The sequence below is a fragment of the Eptatretus burgeri genome, chromosome 1 (genome assembly GCF_056783735.1).
Source record: "Eptatretus burgeri isolate ZD-2024b chromosome 1, Ebu_testis_v1, whole genome shotgun sequence".
NCBI classification, from domain to species: domain Eukaryota; kingdom Metazoa; phylum Chordata; class Myxini; order Myxiniformes; family Myxinidae; genus Eptatretus; species Eptatretus burgeri.
Window position 1 is genome coordinate 97,562,513 of NC_140961.1, and position 15,813 is coordinate 97,578,325.

The 15,813-nt window shown below is 40.0% G+C and overlaps 1 protein-coding gene and 2 long non-coding RNA genes across 4 annotated transcripts in view; 1 reads left to right on the top strand and 2 right to left on the bottom strand.

The window, feature by feature from the left end:
* LOC147035014 (WD repeat-containing protein 1-B-like) overlaps window positions 1-15,813 on the top strand; it is a 67,934-nt gene that overhangs the window by 32,340 nt on the left and 19,781 nt on the right. The window lies entirely within an intron of this gene.
* LOC147035015 (uncharacterized) overlaps window positions 1-15,813 on the bottom strand; it is a 92,508-nt gene that overhangs the window by 16,213 nt on the left and 60,482 nt on the right. The gene's annotated exons all lie outside the window — the stretch shown is intronic.
* Window positions 4,344-5,779, bottom strand: LOC147035016 (uncharacterized). Its single transcript, XR_015061035.1, has 2 exons — window positions 5,029-5,779; window positions 4,344-4,932 (listed from the first exon to the last, which is right to left on the bottom strand). It is a non-coding gene; the product is annotated as an uncharacterized LOC147035016 (long non-coding RNA).

Genomic DNA, 15,813 nt, shown 5'->3' on the forward strand with positions numbered 1-15,813 from the left:
AGGTTAAAATCTTGAATGACACTGGCTCACTTAAAATTAAAATGACAAAACCAATGTTGAAAAAATATTCAATAAGAGAGACGAGTGGAGGATTTCTCCCATTTCTAATTCCTTTATTTGCTGGTTTAAGTGCGGTTGGAGCTTTGACGGGTGGTATTTCAACAGCGGTGAAAACTGCCAACGAAAGGAAGGCTCAACTCCAGGCTCAAAAAGAATTGGAAAGACATAACAAAGAGTTGGAGAAACAAATTAGTGGAAGTGGTGTAATTGTAGATTTTGCTGAAAAACTTGAAGGTCTGCCTGATAAAGCGAGATTGTTAGTTGGAGATATGCTTTCTTCTATAGCACAAGCAGGTGTAAAATTAACGAAAAGAGGTAATGGATTATATCTTTCTAATAAATAAATGAGCATTGATGAGTGGTTGAAAGAATTTGGAAAGAATACAACATCAAATTTACAACTTGCCAAATATTGTAAGAAATTAAAAATTCATAATGTGGTTATTTGTATGAGAGATGAATTAACAAATGTGCCGAAACATACAAAGAATATTATTATGAACTTAGAAGATAATGATGGGAACGGTTCTCATTGGGTTTGTATTTTTAATAGTCAAGACAAATATTATTTTGATAGTTTTGGTCTTCCACCACCTGTTGAAGTCATAAAATTCTTACAGAATGGTGTTTATCAAACATTTCAAGTCCAAGAATTAAATTCCAAGTGTTGTGGTCAATTATGTCTATATGTGTTATTTCAACTCAACAAAAATAAAAAATTTTTATGATATTATTTTTAATCTAATATAAATGACTTATGTTGGTAAAGATGGTTCTATCTTTGGTGTATCTCAAGAACTGGATATTGATTTATCAAATTATTATACAAAGGCACAGGCTGAACGACATAAATATAATATAAACAAAAATATTAACATGAAAAATGCTTATAAATTAAAAAATTATCCAAGCCCGACTGACGCGAATGACTTGGTGAGATTAAGCGATTTATCACAATATATATACTTAAATAAAACGGCTGTGTATTCCAAAGATACAGAAGTGTTGATATTATCTCCAGGTCATACAGAATTCACAGTTCGAATTAAAATAAATTTTTATAAAGAAGGGCGTATCGTTTGTATGAGAATAGAATAATGGGGGTATGATATGAATGATTTAGGGTATAATTGGTCATTTAAAATTAACCTCGAAGACCTGGAACAATTAAATCAGTCTCGTAAGGAAGAATATTATGCACTTGGTATCGAGAATGAGTTTTGTGGAGCCACGATTAGTAAACAACAAATAAAAAGAATTTAATAAGGGTAAATATAATAATGGTTTTGCCCTTGTTTATCTCATGAAAACAGAAAAAACAGGATTATATATAATAAGTAAGGAAATACAAAATGATTTAACTATGGGAAGATGGGGAGGTGTTTCGTGCCATAATATTATTCTAACATATATTTCTAATACATAAATGACAGCAAGAAGGCTTCAAGAAAATTATCATTTCTGTGTCCAAGCATACCTTCAAGAAAAGGGTATTCGGTATTTTAATAAATATGTTCTACAACATAAGAATGAGGTATTTTCAATAAAAGATTGGCATTATGCTGATGTTGATAAACCGACAACTTTAGATTTAATTAGAATGTTAAATAATGAAAAAATTATAAGGTTAAGAAAAGGTGAGGCTCTTTTAGAAATTCAAAAGAAATTTTATTGGTTTCCTGTTGTAAAAAAAATTATTTTGGATACAGGAATAACAAGAAATCCTGATGAATATATGTATAATATTCTATGGGGTGTAAACGATTCAAGGATAGTAAGGGATGAGGAAGGAGTTGAAGAAGAGAGGGAAGAGGAGGAAAAGGAGAAGGAGGAGAGGGAGAAGAAAGAGAAGGAGGAAAAGGAGAAGAGAGAGAAGGAGGAAAGAGAGAATAGAGAGAGGGAGGAAAGAGAGAAGAGAGAGAGGGAGAAGAAAGAGAAGGAGGAAAAGGAGAAGAGAGAGAATAGAGAGAGGGAGGAAAGAGAGAAGAGAGAGAGGGAGAAGAAAGAGAAGGAGGAAAAGGAGAAGAGAGAGAATAGAGAGAGGGAGGAAAGAGAGAAGAGAGAGAGGGAGAAGAAAGAGAAGGAGGAAAAGGAGAAGAGAGAGAGGGAGGAAAGAGAGAGAATGAATAAATATCAAAATATGGAAACCAGTGAGATTCAAAAAAGATTGGTGGTATTACAGAAAATAACTCAACCCACCGAGGAGGAAAACAAAGAATTGACAAGTCTATTTGCAATACTTTCGACAAGACTATTAGCATCGACAAGATATGGATTTTAATTCAAGTTTTTTCTTAAATAAATGGAGGAGAGAGTGAAGGCATTTCTAAGGATTCTTTATGTTTTAAAAATTAAGATTCAAATGTGCATGTTGGAAACTAAAAAGGTTTTTGCACTCTGCAGGAATTTTTCTCATAAATAAATGAGTTATTGTCTCAAATGTAAAAAGAAAACTAATACTAAAAATATTTCATATATTAAAAGTAAAATAACAGGGTTATACAAAAAGGTATATGTTCGGTGTGTGGTTCAAAAAAAAATCAATTTATCTCCAAACACAAACTCGGAGGAGATATACAAAAGTTTTTATCAGGAAGTAAATTTACAACTACTGGAATACCAGGGGAATTACATCTTCCAGGGTATTCTTTCTGTGGTCCAGGCACAAACTTGGATAAAAGATTAGATGAGGCAGACAATCCTAAATCCTGGAGTAAACCAATCAATAGAGTTGATGAAGTGTGCATGAGACACGATATTGATTATGGGAATACCACAACGTTGGAAGAAAAGCATGAAGCCGATAGAGAAATGTTGTATAATTTGTCTCTGATACAAAATCCAACCTTGAGAGAAAAAGTTGATAGGTTCATCGTGAAGAAGATGATTAGTGCTAAATTGAAACTTGGACTTGGAAATTCAAAAAACTTATAGGCTCTAATGATGCCATTAAGACTGAAGAGCAATTAGCTGATGAATTACATAAACCAATATTCACAAAGTTTCAGAGAAGGAAAGTTTATTCCAAGGAAGTTGATTATATCTGGTCTGCTGATTTGATTGAACTCAATAATGATAAGGGGTACAAGTATGCTTTAACCGTTATTGATTTGAGGAGTAGATATGCGTGGGTTGTCCCTTTAAAAAACAAAACAGGTAATACTCTTATGTTAGCTTTTCAACAGATATTTAATAAAAGTAAGAGAAAACCTAAAAAATTGTGGACTGATGAGGGTAGAGAGTTTTATAACAAGACATTTATGAATTTTCTAAAAAATAACAGTATTACATTATACAGTACCTTTAATGAAGGGAAGGCAGTTGTTGTTGAACGTTTTAATCGTACCTTAAAAGAGAGACTATATAAAAAATTCACACAACTCGGTTCACAACAATGGTCATCTTTTATTCAGGATATTGTGGATAAGTATAATGACACGATTCACACGTCAACAAATATGAAACCATCAGAAACATTTACAAAATTAAAATATGAAAAAGAGATTAATGTCAGAAAACCTAAGTTCAAAGTTGGTGATATCGTAAGAATATATCGGTGGAAATCTCATTTTGAAAAGGGTTTTACTGAACGATGGACGAAATAACTTTTTAAAATTGTTGATGTAATAGATACAGTTCCTTGGACTTATAAAATATATGATTTGGAAGGGGAAGAGATTTTAGGTTCATTTTATTCACAGGAATTACAAAAGACAAAACTAAGCAGATAATACACCTTTGTGGACACTCGAGGGCCAAGTCCGAGGTGTACAAGTATATAATGTGTGTCAAGGGGTGGACGTTCTTAGATCTGTGAACCCCAAACACAGAATCCTCAACTGAATAGTCAAGGCTTAACTTTTGTTTGTGTGTGTGTGTGTGTGTGTGTGTGCAATGGGAGCAATAGGTTGGCGCTTCACTCCCTCCTACTATACACCGTTGTGGACACTCGAGGGCCAAGTCCGAGGTGTATAACAGTATATAATGTGTGTCAAGGGGTGGACGTTCTTAGATCTGTGAACCCCAAACACAGAATCCTCAACTAAATAGTCAAGTCTTAACTTTTGTTTGTTGATGTGTATGTGTGTGTGTGTCCCAACCCTCACATTCAAAATCTCAACCCAAACCCTCACATTCAAAATCTCAACCCCAACTCAATCCTCACCCAACACAGTCTTTTTCAAAATGAGATTTCCACATATATATATATATATATATATATATATATATATATATATATATATATATATATATATATATATATATATATATATATATATATATTCTCTTCTTCCAATTCTGTCTTTTAAGGCTTTCAGGTTTGATGGCATAGAAAGAGGGAGTAAGAACTTTCTTGATAGGTTTAAATCCCAAAGAGTGGTAGCATTTCAAGTCTTCAAAATAACCCCAACTTTCCAAGTCTCCAAGGTAGTTATTTAAACCATCAAGGCAGAACTCATTTACTGATTTTTTCAAAATTTGTGAGTCTCCAAGGTAGTTCCCATATTTAGAACCATCTTGGCAGAACCCTTTTCCTGAGTCTCCAAGGTAGTTATTTAAACCATCAAGGCAGAACTCATTTACTGATTTTTTCAAAATTTGTGAGTCTCCAAGGTAAAACTTGTATTCTGGCTCATCAACGTATAACTTGTTCAGTGGGTATTGTCTTGATAACTCACAATGAGTACTATTGCTGTAAAACTCTTTTTCAGGATTTTGCTGGTCTCCAAGGTATAACTCTTTGGTTGGGTCATCAAGGACGAACTCGTTCTGTGGGTCTTGGTCGCTCATAAGGTCTTCAACCAAGCCAACAATTTCGCCCCAAGTTGTAGCAAAAGCAGTATTTTCATTTCGTATTTCAGACACAATTTCCTGTGAGAGAAAATAATAATGTATTAATTAAGTTATTTAATTATTAAATGAGTATGCTTCAATCAAAGTTTGAAAATAGGAAAATAAAAATCTTACCTCAACAGATAAGAGGTTTGAATCTAGTTCATCAACTTGAAGGTTTAGTTCCATACAAGACAGAGAGTTCCAAGGAACACCAAAGTCATCCCACTCAAGGTCTTGGTCGCTCACAAGGTCTTCAACCAAGTCAACAATTTCGCTCCAAGTTGTAGCAAAAGCAGTATTTTCATTTTGTATTTCAGATACAATTTCCTGTGAGAGAAAATAATAATGTATTAATTAAGTTATTTAATTATTAAATGAGTATGCTTCAATCAAAGTTTGAAAATAGGAAAATAAAAATCTTACCTCAACAGATAAGAGGTTTGAATCCAGTTCATCAACTTGAAGGTTTAGTTCCATACAAGACAGAGAGTTCCAGGCAAGCACACAGCACACCATTGCCAGCAAAAACAAATGTTTAAAATGGAGCCTGGGCTTGAAGCTTTTATAGAGAAAGACTGGTGGGTGTGGTTTCCTTTGGAAATTCCCTGGGCAAGCCTAGGCAAGCCTTCATTGGGAAATTTTTCAAAACCATAACATCCTGTAATTTTCTAGTGATTTCTTTGTGAGTCAGAGATGAACTGGAAATGATGTAAGAGTGGGCGGGGCTTAGCAAAAGTAGGCGGGGCTAAGGAAAAGTGGGCGTGGCTTAGAAAAAACACCTTATGAAAAGTGGGCGGAGCTTAGCAAAGTGGGCGGGGCTTAGGAAAAGTGGGCGTGGCTTAGAAAAATACCTTATGGAAAGTGGGCGGAGCTTAGCAAAGTGGGCGGGGCTTAGAAAAAGTGGGCATGGCTTAGAAAAAATACCTCACGAAAAGTGCGTGGAGCTTAGCAAAAGTGGGCGGGGCTTAGGAAAAGTGGGCGTGGCTTAGAAAAATACCTCATGAAAAGTGGGCGGGGCTTAGCAAAAGTGGGCGGGGCTTAAAGAAAAGTGGGCGGGGCTTAACAAAAAAATAACCTGTGGCTCAGGAGGTGGTCAAACAAGAGCATTAAGAGAAGTTTATCATTTCGTAATGGCACAAAAGGGGTATCTTCAAAAATATAAAGATTCAAATGTTTTGTTTGTCAATATTTTAGATGGGGATTATTGTGCAAAGAAAATTAAACTATTGAAGGAATTTGAGAATGAACAAATCTTTATAGGTTCAATGAGTGAGCTGTTCAACCCCCAGGTGTTCAATTCAATGAGGTTCAACCTCCAAGTTAAAAGGGGAGACAAATAAATATACCTTGGGATAAAAAGGGGGTTTATTTTTAGGGAAAAAAAAAAGGGAATCGCTGAAAATCCCCCATTCATTTACATGGGGAAAAGTGAGCCAGAATCAGTATTCTTACCCTACTCATCATATTAAACACACACCCTCCCGGAGACCCCTAAAATATTAAATATGTCCGAATTTGACAAAGGAACACTTTTTTCGTGGTCGGAACTGTTGCTAATTTTGATGCTTGAGCTTAAAATTTGTAATTAGGCTTCGTTTAAAAGATTCTGGAGCTTATGGCATGTGCGGAAATTAAATGAAGCCCCAGATGCTGGTGTCTGGGTGTTTATAATCATTGCAATGTACCCAGCGATTTGTAGCCATGATGAACAGGTATTGGATAATATGAGTGAGGAAAGTGAAAAAGAAAACTTTATTGGTAAGAAATCATTGTGACCTGTTCCAAGTCGAGGAGCAGGCCAAAAAAACATGGTGGCTTCAGAACCCATTGAGGTGTAACCCAGGATAGGCCTCAAGACCACAGAGAGCAAAGTGGCTGAGGATTGCCTGATAATGGATGTAGTTAAATAAGGCTGTTAATTATCTTCAAAAGGGGTGTTTTAATTAACCCAAACACCCAATTTTCACTCTTGCACTTCCATGGAGTTCCCTTAATATGCATGCAAAGTTTCAGGCTTCTAGGTTTCAGGGTTTTTGAATTATGGAGGACACACACACCCACATTGACATTTATTCGTACAGAAGCTCAATTTGTGTGTCACAAGTGCTACTCATTCTACAGGCGACACCCCCCCTCTCTCCCAGCATCACAAGCATTGCCTGGCCTCTCCCCCCCCCCCCCAGCATCACAAGCACAACTCATTAGCCAGGCCACACCTTTGCAGCAGCCCAGAAATCTGCCGCACAAAGCCACGTCACATTTTATAACCTCAAACGCACTTCCTTTCTATCCGCTAGACACAGCGACGTTTTTGCTCACCAGAATTGGCAAAGCATTGCAATGACTGTTACAAGTGGCCCAGAAACCTGCCGCATAAAGCCGCACCACATTTGGGACCTCAAAAGTCTGTCAGACACAGTAAGGTTACTTTCTGTCTGCCAGACACAGTGATGTGTTGCTTATAACTCGATTTTTGCTCACCAGAATTCACGAAGCATTGCAATGACTGTTACGAGCAAAATGATATCCCATGTTTGCTTCGGTGCGAGGTATGCAAAAAATAAAACAAGACATCGCTGCATATCATTACACAGCGACATATTTTCTTTATTTTTATTTTTTCATATATATTTTTTTTTTTACATACTTCGCACGGAAGCAAACATGGCAGTTTCTTGCAAGCTGCATCACCTAATGTGTAAAATCATAAAAATGTGAAGTGTAAACTAATTTTCGAAAAGGTATCGTTGCATATGACGTCATTGACTTTAATTGAATAATTTTTTTTGACCCCATTTCAGTTTCGTTTCAGCTTGTAACACTGCCATGGTCGCCTCCTTGCGAGGTATGTCACCTCATGTGCAAGATTAAAAAAAAAAAAGATGTCGCTGTACAATATGATGTCATTGACTTTTGCGTAATGGCATGTTAGGTCTACATAATGAATGTTGAGGTGAAAATAAAGATGGCCACGTGACAAAGTGAGACTCTGTGAGAAAGGGAAACTCCCCCTTGATAGCCAACGATGAAGCCAAGCTGATCTCCGTCATGCCCCTCAACGAAGTGACACTCCAAATGAAAGGGAAACCTGCCTTGATAGCAAATAAAGAAGAGAAGCTGCTCACCATCAAGCCAAGACTGAGCAAGAGCAACAATTTCACCGAGATAATGACCGCATCCACCGTTCGCAGAGCATCGTTCCACAAGAAACAACTACACGATACCTTCATGGTCAAAGAGTTAGAAAATTATATTATTCTAGTCTGGGTCTGACTTGGAGAAAAAGCTGCATTCAGCGATTATCAAATAAGAGCTTATGCCTCTTACCCAACAATACAATTGGAGCCATGGCAACTGAGTGCCAGCACTGGTGCCAAGAAATGGAAAGGGGAAGCACCTGGAATGCGCTGTTCTGGCGGCAAAGTAAAACTTGCACCATTGCAAGAACCTTCACAATTAATGAATTATTTAATGATTGGAAGCATCTCTGATGCCAAGCACTTTCAAATGACTTTGGGATCATCCAAGAAGTGAGGATTTCTGTCTTCATTCCCATGTTCAAAGTTCAGGGCCAGGTCTACCAAAGAATCGGTTCCCTTCAGCCTCTACCAAATGACTTTCCAAAATTCCTATAAGTTAACTTTGTTGGAGATACTGAGGAACAGGCTCAGCAACGATGCTGCAAAATACCTGGACTGAAAATTGAAATCATCGCTCTGCAAGAAATGTTGCACAACTCAAACAATTATGTGCAAAGCTTCAAGTATGCCATGGAGCATCTTGAGTCACCAGATCACAAAACTATCATGGCCGACAAGACACCAGTTGGTCACCATGAAATGGAATCGCTGTCAAACTGGCACCGCCCATTAGCGGTGGTATCCACTGATCTTCTGCCAGGGAGAAGATGGGTACATCTTTCTGATTCAGCAACATAACCCTTCCACTGGACGATCAAACCCTTTAAAGAAAGTAAGTGCCTCTGATTTCTATGCTTACTGCATGATGGTGCAATCTACTGATTTCAACCACCTTCTGTGATGCAAAGATTTATTTCACCAGTTTGTCGCCAACATGTACGTTAATATTGAAAGTGAGAGACTACTCTTCATTCAGCATAATCAACAGAAATTGTGTGCAGAAAGCTACGTTCATCTGAGAGATGAACTAAATTGCGACAATAACGCAAGCAACATTGGCCGGCGTGTCCTTCTGCCTTCAAATTTCACTGGCTCACCAAGGCACACGCATGAACGTATTGAGGATGCCATGACTTGCGTCAAACAGTTTGGAAGCCCTGACCTCTTTATTACCTTCACCTGCAATCCTGCCTGGGCAGAGATGAAAGATGAACTTTTGCAAGGTCAAACAGCACAACATCGGCATGACCTGCTTGCAAGAGGTGTTCCACCGAAACAGAGCAAAATAATGCATCTCTTGAAAGATGGCAAACTTTTTAGTGAAGTGCAGTGCTATGTCTCCATAATTGAGTGGCAAAAAAAGTGGCCTGCTACATTCACACAACCTCATCTGGCTGACAGAAAAAAAAATCAAACCAGATCAATTTGATGACCTCGTCCAGGCAGAGTTCTCTGACCCAGAAGTCGATTTGCCATTGTCCAGAGCATCATGATTCATGGACCATGTGGTCATCTAAACCAATCATCTCCCTGCATGAAAGCCAATCCCTGCACTAACAACTTCCCGCAGAACTTAATTCAAGAAACTCAAACAGGAGTTGATGGCTATCCTGCCTGCAGATGACAAAATACAGAAGATGCCGGTCCCACAGCTCGGCTCAAGATTTGTGGAGGCTAAGAAATCGAAGTGGACAATCGCTGCATGATCCCATACAGTCCCCTCTTATCAAGGATTTTAAATACACACTTGAATATGAAATATTGCAATTCTGTCAAATCGATCAAAAAATCTGCAAATATGTCCACAAAGGGAGCGATTATGGCCATATTTGGACTGGATGATGACAAAGCAGAAATGGATGAAGTGGCAAGATGTCAGATGGATGAACATATAAGCAGCAATGAAGCAGTATGGAGGATCTTGAGCTCCAAAATTCATGAGCATCATCCAACTGTGGTAAAACTTGCAGTTCATCTTGAGAACGGACAGCGTGTCGACTTCACAGAGAGGAAAATGTCAGACAAAGAGTGGAGACACCACCACAAACCACCCTTGCAGCATTTTTGACACTGTGCCAAGAAGAAGATTTTGCAAAAACTCTGTTGCACCGCCAAGTCCCCACATATTATACGTGGAATGCATCTAAAAAGTCGTGGCAAAGAAGGAAACGGGGAAAAGAAGTCGACAGTCATCCAGAAATGTAATAAAGTGCCATTCGAAGGGTGTATACAGTCCACATGCCTGGTGTTGGCTTAATGGTTAGGGTAGTGAGCTTGGGACTCGAGGATCCTGAGTTAAAATCCCCCTTTGCTGTTGAATTAATACCAGGTGGGGTTGACTTTGCATGTCGTCCCTCCGCGGTCTGCAAAATGAGTGCCAGCTTGCTGGTGTCCTGTGTCGGAGTGGCGACCTGTCCAGGATTGTACCCAATAGCCAAGGAGACCGCTTAGGCAGCACCAACGCTCTGCGCAGAGTACGGTCCCAATGGATGGATGGATACAGTCCACCCTAACAATTATGAGTTTCTACTTACACCTGCTCACTGTCAAAGATTCTACCAATTTTCAGGATCTCCAGATCTTTGAGGAGAGGGTCGGCGAGACTTTCTGCAAATCTTGCCATCTTCGTGCCCCATTGGAAGATGATGGGCATTAGGATGCAACACTTGAAGAAGCTGCCGCAGCTCAAGTGCCTGTTCAACTGTGACAACTTTTTGTGATTATTCTTCAGACATGCAGTCTCTCAAGTCTTATGCAACCTTGGGGAAAAACAGAGTATGGCAGAAAACATTTTCTTGACAGTGCAGAGGCAGAATCTGCAATGATGCCGTCTTCAATGAGGCTCTCATCAGATTGGAGGATGACGTTATTGCACTGGGAGCAACAGACCTGTCACACTTATTTATTTTTTTTTTGTATACCTTTTTGAGGCTCGTGTGAGAGCGAACACACAACGCACAAGAAGGGGGCATGAGACAAGAGGGGCGGGAGAGGGAGGGACAAAACAGTGGGGAACAGACACATAAGGAGATCTTTGGAAGGGAGTGAAATGGGACGGGGAACATGGGGAAGAGAAGATGGACATTACAGGGACTTTCCGGAAGGAAAGCAGGGGAATTGAAGGAAGTGGGCTTGGGTGGATTATCGGGGGTAGAAAAGATCGAGGATTTGGATGGGGGATGATAAGAAGTGGTGGTGAACAGCTGTTTTGAAAGCCTGGAGGGAAGAATGGGAAAGAATAGAGTGAGGGAGTTTATTCCAAAGGCGGGAAAAAAGAGGAATGAAAGAGTGAAGGTGAGCAGTGATTCGTGATTTTGGTAGTTTTACCAGAAGGGGGTTGTTAGCTGACGTTGAGCGCCCTGAGGAAATGTGGTGGGGACAAATCACAGAGAGAGCAGGGTGGGGGGCAAGGCTGGAGAGATGGTAGAAGACAGAAAGACCACCGACCAACCTGCGGTGATTGAGTGAGAGGCCCAAAGACTCAGCCTCATTGCGGGAGATGCCGATGATCCGAAATGCCCTGTTTTCTACAGCGTGAAGCCGAGAAAGGTGGGAGGCAGGAGCACCAGCCCAGAGGGGAGAGCAGTACTCCATCAGGCTATGGACAAAAGCTAAGTAAGTAAGTGGTCAGGAGTTCAGGAGGGCCGAGGAAGGGCTTTGCACGACAGAGGATTCCCAATCGGCGACTGACTTTGGAGGCAAGGTTGGAAATGTGGCTTTCCCAGGAAAGGTCATGGCAGATAGTGAGACCCAGAAGCTTGAAAGAAAGGACCTCTTCCAGAGGATTGTTGAGAAAGTGGATGGGGGGGTTTTCTAAATGGTCCTTTCGAAGAGACGTAGTGAGAGTGTGAGATTTGTCCGGATTGAAAGACATGTTCCACGTGTTGGACCAGTTTGTGATTTTATCCACTTTGGACTTCCTGTGCCAGACAGGAATGCAGAGGTTGGCCTTGCTCAAGAGCTGCTTTGAGAAACCAATTACAATATCAGAGGTATCAGAGTTTGTTGAAATAAATGAACCATTGTTTGTTCATGATCAAAAAATTGCATTCACAAATGCAACTGAGTTACATGTGGGCTGTCTACTTAAAGAGAAACAGAGGACGATGAATTAGATCAACTGTGTTTATTACACTTACGGCTGCTTGGTCACCACACTCTGTGCTATTCTGCTTAGGGCCCTGTCACACCTTGACCTTTTAGCCAGCGTATGGCAACGTATCAAAATGTATGTAGAACGCTGGCGTACGCTGAACTATTGATGTTTTATTCAGTTTTGGGCGTATTCATAACGAGTTGGACGTATGCATAACGTATTGGTGACGTTCACAGAACGTTTCGATAACTGATACCAACGAATGCCTCGCGTGTTGTCAGCGTTCACAACCTATGCCCAACGATAGTCTAACTTATGCATAGCACGGCAGCGTATCGCCGACGATCACGTGGCGTAGCCTATTAATAGGCTGCCGCTCAACGATTTAAATCATAACCGCACAAGAAATCGAAGTGTCAACATCACCGTCATGCCGAAGAAATTTTTTTTTTTAAACCATGGAGTCTGGAACACTGACGGGTTCCTCCTGTGAAGCCCATTTTTATATACCAATTCCCCTAAACGCTGCCAATACGCCATTATACGGTAGCTGTAAGTTAGAAACACGTTCAGTAAGTTCTGTGGTCGTCCGGAAGACGTCAAATACGTCAATGTGCGTTGGAGATACGTTACACATAGGTTCAAAGCACGTTACTCATAGGTTAGAAATAAGTTTCGGGTACGCTAAACATTACCTCGACGTGTTTCGACTTATGAGTAACTTACAAGTAACGTGTGTCGACGTGTGTCAACGATCGCATAACCTGCCTACAACTTATGGCCAACGTATGCGGAACGTGTGCGTCATATGCTGGCATACGTCGAAAAATTTTGAGCATGCTTAAAATTAGTCAACGAGCTCGGCGTACTACGACGTATGCCAGCGTGCTTCAGCGTGCTCTTAACGTATACAAAACTTTCCCATAACGTATTCGACGTGTGCCAGCGTATTCGCCAAATTTTTCATACGTCGGCATACGCTGGTTAAAACGTCAAGGTGTGACAGGGCCTTTACAGTCACAATCCAATGCAACAGCTTAACCAGCACAACCTAGCGTATAACCACGAGTTTACCGAGCCAATACAGTGTCAACAACAGCTTAATCATCTACAGAGAACAGTGGTATCACCTGGATGGCACATCAGACTGTAAAAACCATCTGTTTAAAAAACAAGCTCAAATGAGCTAAGATCCTCATCCTCTTAATGATGACGTCATAAAAATGAATATGACGTCATTGTGATGTATCAGGTTTGCGATAAATTATCTGTGCTAATGCCCGGCTTGATTCCTGCAAACAAAATTCAAACAGCTTGCCTAGTTTCGGAGATAATGGTATAGGCGATTTCCTTTAGCGGCGATATTATGACGTTAACTTTTTTCGAGGAAGAATTTCCAAAATCGGAGATGGTTACTGCCTGCGCGTGGGCTTTTTGCATATACATGGCAAGTTTCACGAAGATCCGATGAAAACTCTGGGTTGTGAAACAAAAAATAGGAATGACGTCATAAAAATTGATATGACGTCATAGTGATGTATCATATGTGCGGTAATTCATCTCTGCTTATGAATGCCCTGTTCGATTCCCGCAAACAGAATTCAAAAAGCTTGCCTCGTTTGAGATAATTTTTTAGGCGATTTCCATTAGCGGATATATTTTGAAGTCATAACTTTTTTTTCTCAGAGGAATTTTCAAAATCTGAGATCGTTACTGTCTGCGCAGGGTATTTCTACATATATACACACCAAGTTTCAGGAAGTTTCGATGAAAACTGTAGGCTGTGAAACAAAAAAGTCCACAAGAACAACAACGTGAGTAAGACTTAGAGATCCTCCACGAGGATCTAAAAACTGAGATCCATTAAATTATCGACTTGGAATAGCCAGTGTTGCAATTAAATGGTCACAATGTAACGACACCTGTTACATGAAGTCATTACATACTCTAATGTTGTTTGGGACACTGTTTATCGGTACGTGTAACATCAAGTAGTCAAGAAATTATATCACCAATCTCAGAAACCCCTAATTCCATGTGTTGTACAATACATGCATGTCATGATATGGCTACTGTACTACACACACATACACATCCATCAACCAAGATTTGTTATTTCCCTTAGCATGGAGGAATGTCTGAACCATGGCAATCAATATAACCGCAACAAACTGTATCCCCGGTGCGTACAAGTACCATCAGTCACGACAGCGATCGTCACCCGACACATCTTTAGTGAAGCAATATTACACATGATTGCCATTATTATATAAGAAATATCATGTCCATTACTTGACTAGATGTCAGCACTACCAGCCTTGTTCACATATATTAAACAGAGCCATAACACTTTACTATGAGGCAATACACACGATATGCAACACATACAGAACTTGTTGACGTGAGTTAGCCTCTGATATCAGTCCTTACACTTGTCTCTAACAGGGCTTGGCACGTCATGGAAACAGACTATTTCATCATTCTGTATACAATGTCCTTCAACCACCGAGATCACATGGTTTAGATCGTATTTTTCAACCTGTTACAACCTTTTGACAACTCACTGAAGAGTAACTAAATTACAAATTAACATTAATAAAGCATATTTACATGAAGCCTAAGAGACTCACCGACCAGTAGCTGGAGGTCGATGGTGTGACCAGGTCTGGCAATTCCCTGAAAGTCGTAGGCCAAAGAGCTTCACTACGAATGGTCCGAGAGCGCAAGGCAACCCAAGAGAACTCTCCATCCGTATGGTCGCTTCAGTCGGCAGAGTCTATCCGCCAAAGACCACACATACATTCCTAACTTGATGCAAATCTCGATGATGAGCACTCGTACAAAATGGCTCCCTTTTCCAAACCATGCACCAGAAGTCCAGACATGCTCAACCATGCCCCCTTAGTGTAGTAGATAGTAGAAAAATCGTGCAAATCATGATACAAGCATCAAATTTGGCATTTCTGTTCTGCAGGGCTTTCTGATCAAATCTGCCCGATTGGTCATTTGAAAATCCAAATTTTGAAAAATTTGAAGAAAAAAAAAATTCAAAAAATTTGAAGTCACAGCTGACTGAAATTCTTGAAGTGCAAGTGAACATCCCAGACAGAGAACCAAGGGGAGATGCAGTCATCATTGATGGCTCAGCACTTATCAATGCCCTAGCTCCACACACTTCAAAGATATTTGATGACTATGCGAAAGAAGACATCATCCCAAAGGTGGAATCCTATGGTGCCAGGTACGAGAGGGTGGACGTAGTGTTTGATGTGTACAAGAAGTCAAGTCTGAAGTCCGAGGCAAGGTCGAAAAGGGGGCAAGGAATCAGAAGAAGAGTGACAGGAACCAGTAAGACCCCAAGTAACTGGAGAAGCTTTCTTCAAGATGACAGCAACAAGACTGAGCTGTTTCACTTCCTTGCGGAAAAGATGTGTGAAGCACAGACGACAAGCACAGTCATTGTCACAAAAGGAGAAGATGCCATTAGCAACACAAGGAAGTCACTGGATGCTGTGTCTCCATGTTGTCATGAAGAAGCTGACACTCGATTATTTGTACACGCCAGGGACGCAACGACGGATGGTAGCAAGTCCATTGTCATTAAGGCTAATGACACGGACGTACTAGTCATAGCAATATCTGTACTGCCATCTTTACAGGAGCTAGGTCTTGAGAACATGT